We start from the raw sequence: 5,597 nt of genomic DNA on the forward strand, positions 1-5,597 counted from the left end.
GTGCATGCAAGCTAAACAACAACAACCAGTAGTTTACTTCAAATGTAAGCTGTGTTTTTAAAGTAGACAGTAAACTAAATGAAAATTATGTAAATCACAGGATGTAAAAAGTGTTTTTACAAACGGTGTAATCTGGTGAATGCACTGGCTTGAAAGAACTGTCTTATATTCACTGGACCAAAAAAAAAAAAAGGCCTCAGTGCCTATTAATTAGTTTGCTTGGGTTGTCTGAAATGTAATGTGCAAATGTAAATATTCCTTATACTGTAAAGGCAGACACACTTTATATAAATAGTACAAGCACCCTGGCTAGGTGGCATTTTTCTTGGGAGGGGATCCATGTTAATGTGTCAGTGGCGATGATGGTGATGCTTGCTGATAGATGATTTTTACTCAGGCTGTCATTAGCAAATGTAAACACCCGAGAGCAGTTTAAAAGGATGTGTTAAAAATAGCCTAATTAGAGTTATTCTGATAACTGAGTTTTGAATATGCCCGACTCCCACACGATGTTCCTCCACAAAAGGAGAGCACAAATGACACTTGTGAGATCTGATGTGGGCTCCTTCTGAAAACATACCATTTGCATCAGTCTTATGTCTCACGAGAGCTGCGCTACAATCAGTACTTTCATACATTTCTAATGAACGAGGCTATAGAGGTCCAGAGGTCCACATGATTTATTGCATTTGGAGTCCATTAATTATTCCCATATCGGAAATTCCTCCGTGCACCATATTAAATTCCCACAATGCTTTGTATCCCAATTATTTCAGGGTCTTTTTATGTTGTTGCAGGAATTTAAATACCAGCCTGAGTATTTTTCGCAGGGAATCAGATATTGCCGGGGTGTGGAGTCATTAGGAGCAGCCCTTGTTACTGAATCCTGTGTTGTAAGTCAGCTTGTCTGCCATTCTCCAGACTCCTCCACACTCTCAGAAATTATTTAAATCTCACATTTTGCCCATGGTGCTGGGCCCAGTGCTACAGACAGTGTAGCAGCTATTAATTTGCGCATTCATCTGAGGGAAACTGTTGCTCTGGATTAAAAGGCATTGTTGTTGTTGCTGCTGCTGCTGCAGAGGGTCATCAAAGCAAAGTCACAATTGTGGCTGAAGACTATATGGGCTGATGCTGCTCTGGGCAGGGCTTTATTTTTGTTAATCAGACAACAGGGCTGAGGGTGACCCGGGATGACACCTCGGGATCAGACAGGCCGGGCCGGGAGGACATATGGCTACCGGGCGAGGGGAGTGGATCATCCAAGAGTGGAGAGGACGCTCCAAAATGTAGACAGACAGTATCCTCCATCACAAGCCATGGAATCAGCGCTTCAAGAAATTAAACAGATGCCAGACAGATATTAATGTTTGCCGATGTCATTTCTATGCATTAGGTGCCTGCAGATACCTGTGGGGCTCATGAAAGTCCATGTAAAGCCGTATCTTTGTATGCATGATGTGCAGTTCAGTTCATAACAAAGAACCTAATTCGTGTCTGATGCATCCACTTCTTGGATTATGTCTTGTAAACTGATGAAAATGCATGATCACATTTATAGCATGAAGGCCTTAAGTCATAGCTCATGGGTCATATTCATCAAGGCAGTGAATTGATGAGCATGCATGCATTAGATTAGATGGCAAATTGGCTGAAGTGAACTCCGTCTCATGCTGTGTGCGGCACCCTCAACCATTTGGATAAATCCAGACAGAGTGCAGAGATGAAGCCCCTACGAGCGGCTGGGGTAGCCATGTCCTCAGAAAGTGGCCGAAGGCTTTATTGTATTGCTGCTTCTCTGCCCTCGGTTGCTGCGGCTCTCTCGCTTGTCACACTCAGTTAGCTCAATGAAGTAATGAATATGCCGCTGTACATTTTTCATGAGGGTGGTGGGAGTGAAAAATCTGCTCTTTATAATGCTTTTAATATGGAAGTTTTCACACACACTCTTCCCCCGCAATGCACCCTACGGGCTATCATGATGCTGCATGAGCATGATGTTTAATGTTAACTTTCCCCAGGGGAGAGTCAGCATAATGCAATGTCACTTTCAGTGATGAATAGCCTATGTTGACTACAGCAGATATACAAGCAGCTGTAAATCAGGAGTAAGTTGGGATAACAGTGCCAGTCTTCCTTGCAAAGAAGACTAGGGGGCTGCACAGGAAATAACTGGTGGGGAAAAAAACTCTCACTGTACTCTGAGTCACCTATTCAGGTCTCACATCATTATAGTAATTAATTAGATTACAAGGAAGCACACCCATGAGCTTACAGAAATGGAGGACTATTAAGTTTGAAAGGAAGAAATAATGATCAGAGATAAATGCAAATGAAGACAAGTGATGTTAAAAAAATAATCAACAAGCAAGTAATTAGGAAAATGACAAAGGTTGGGCATATTTGTGAATATATGTAAATTAACTATGTTCAACCATTTGACATGCATGGAAACACAGGACGACTCTACTGCCCAGCTGGTGCTTTAGATAGTGATCCAACCATGGGTACTGCAGTTTGGTGTGGAAAGATTAGTAGCTCAACTCATTAAGAAAAACAGAAAATAGTTGAAATAGTTAGCTAAAAATAATGGATAAAAAGTTATAATAATTAACTAAATGTAATGGATAAACAGAAGAAATAGTTAGGTTAGTTAGGTTGGAGACGTGTAACCATGGTAACCAGTGCCAACCTCATGTGACCAAAACAACGGTTTGTGAGAATCAAAGTCTGAATAAATTTTAAGAAATACATTACGCCTAGCTAAGTGAAATCTTGAAGTGATATTGATGTTACAGAGCTGTCAGTCAATGTCCATTATGAACATTGTCGTCACTACCGCATTGCATTGTGGGATAGTAGTGTCCAGCCTTGGATACTGTAATATTTCACCGGAAATAGTATGCAATTTGCGTAATATTGGTTTCATACTAAAGTTTCGTACATACTAAAAAAATCTCACTTACTCACTATTTTAGAGTACTAAATAGCATGTTAGTATGTCGGACGCAACCATAGAATTTTTCTAATATATTTCTATGTTCATGTACCAACAAAAAGACAACATTTTAAGCACTATTCCATTGTTTTCACTCAAATAGAAATTCTAAATCAACCAGGACTGAAATCTTACAGATTGCCACTTTAACATCCATTTTAAAATCATGAATGGCGGTGCTGATGAAGAGGTACTTGAGCTCCTCTGATAGGAGTGTGGGGATGCGTCAGACAAAAAAGAGGTGTGAACTACTGTTTTAGATCATTTCTACATTTAGAGATATATCTGGCTGTGTCTCGCGGTGTCTAAAGGTGGCATACAGGACACCACTCCACATTTGTGCTTTTGATGTGTGAGCAACAACACACCTCCGATTTTCAATTACAAATAAGACGTTGCGTTAGGCAAAGAAACACTGAGGGTAATGGACTTTCTCTGTTGCTCACAATGATGGACTTGTCCCTCGAGACCTTGGTTTACATTATTAAACCTCCACCATGTTGCCCACCTCGGCTGTTTCCATTCCCTCTGACCAAAGTGAAATTACCTGCTTTTGAGGCTTAAACACAGTGGAGAAACCACAGGGTGGTCGGCCACAGTCTGAACCTCCATTTCCTCTCTGCACATTTATGTTGTTTGGGAGGGCAAAGAAGCAAAAAACAAATTCTACTAGCTTGTTTGCATTGAGGTCTGACATCCCTATATATCCTAAGGGAGTCTAAAGCAGCATGTGAGCCAGTGGCGAATACATTCACTGGGCATTCTCACAGTATGTATCAAGACTTGGATGATGAATTACCATACAAGGGCCATAGAAAATGAAAAAAAAAAAGAATACCCAAAGATGGATGTTAGTGTGTTGCACATGCAAACACTTGGTATTCCATAGGGCTGACACAAAAGCTGCTCCCTTTATGATAGCCTAACAATCCACAGTACCATCTCCCGTCTGACAGCAACTTATGCAGATGTGCGTGGCTCAGCAGCGCTCTGCTGAATTGAACCCCCCCTTGAAATGTGTTCAGCAAGCAGGTCACATTGGCGTAGGCTGTCTGTTGTGGATGAAATGCTGAAAACGCTGTCCTCCAAGATGCTCAAAGCCGTATGACTCACCTATCTGGCCCATAACAGCCTGTGATGGATAGGGCCAGATTGAACCTGCAGTCACCTATCTAGCCCATGTCATTTAGAGTAAATAGGGGATTTGCTTTCTCCCAGGCTTAGATTACTTCTTAACGCTAATACAAAGCCAAGTTGGGTGTTTGCCTCCCGTATCCTGTCCCTATAAGACCCAGTAATCGTAGCATATCTGTCACTGTGTGAGATGTGCTACCCAGATGTATGAATGGGGAGACAATTCAACACTGCAACAGTGTCACCGTCATCCACAAGGCAGTGAGGTGAAATTGAAAATGTGAATGTCTGGCTAATGGCAGAAGAGGAGTGCTGGAGATATAATACCAAATCTATAAAGGACAATTTCAGGCCCAAGACTCCGGAGACTCAGGCGCTCAATCATGAAGTGATTCACTGAGATTGATCAAGGAGCGTCGTAATCACATGGGAATGTAACATGTGGCTCCAAGGATGACTCGCAGAAGCTGTAAAGAGATTCAAAGCTGGATTTAATGGATTTGAGGTGATGTGCTTAGAAACCATTTCAGAAGGTGCAAATAGAATCCTCAAAGTATTTTACCAGCATTTAGCAGCTGTCCAGTGAAATTAATGTTGAGAATAGCACAGGAATAAAGTCAGAAAAACAGAGGGTTTGAATTCAGTCTGGAGTCTCACAGCAGAAATTCAAAGGGCCCAGCTCTTTGAAAGAAGTATCGCAAATCTACTAATGAACCGCGCCGTTGATAACAGTGCCATATTAAGCAGAAGGCCTAAATGCACTTAGAGATAACAAGCCTTCTTTTATTTAAAGTGATTGCGGTTAAAAGCTCAGTGCTCCCCTCAGAAATTGAAATAAATGCTGCAAATGTGACATTAAATATTCATAACTTTCAGCTGTCATCTATAGCTCTTCCTGTTTGAAGACAAAAAACAAAATCCTACACAATTATTTAACTTATTCAAGTGAGAATCCCTGATCATTACAGCATTATGGGAAAGTGAACTCTTCATGTATTAGATGCGATATTAAGAGCGGCATGAGCTGCTTTCTGGAGATATTATTAATCAAAGTTCCCTTACATTGCCTGCTATAGATGCCGGCGGGTAAACTGCACTCTGACCTGTTGCTTATTTCCCTTTCTTATAGGCTCGGGGAACATTTTCACCTCTGTCAAATCATTGTCTCACAAAGCTTTTAATGCACTTCATAAGCTTGCAGGCAGATAAGGCCATTGACGTAGGCTCACACTCGTGTGTGTGAAATCGTGAAAGTAAACCCGTGCTTTCAAAACTTTAGATTGAAGTTGGTTGAAGTGTTTTGATCTAAATCTTCAATCAAATGGCATCTTTACTCTGAACTTTAAAGACAAACCAAGCTGCAAAAACATTCATATAAAGTCTTGACATCACTCCTTGTTCTACAATTTGCACCGCAATATGACATAATAATTTAATACAACAATAAGTTATTATCTTAGCCTCA

This window comes from Sebastes umbrosus, chromosome 10 (genome assembly GCF_015220745.1).
Source record: "Sebastes umbrosus isolate fSebUmb1 chromosome 10, fSebUmb1.pri, whole genome shotgun sequence".
In the NCBI taxonomy this organism is placed as follows: domain Eukaryota; kingdom Metazoa; phylum Chordata; class Actinopteri; order Perciformes; family Sebastidae; genus Sebastes; species Sebastes umbrosus.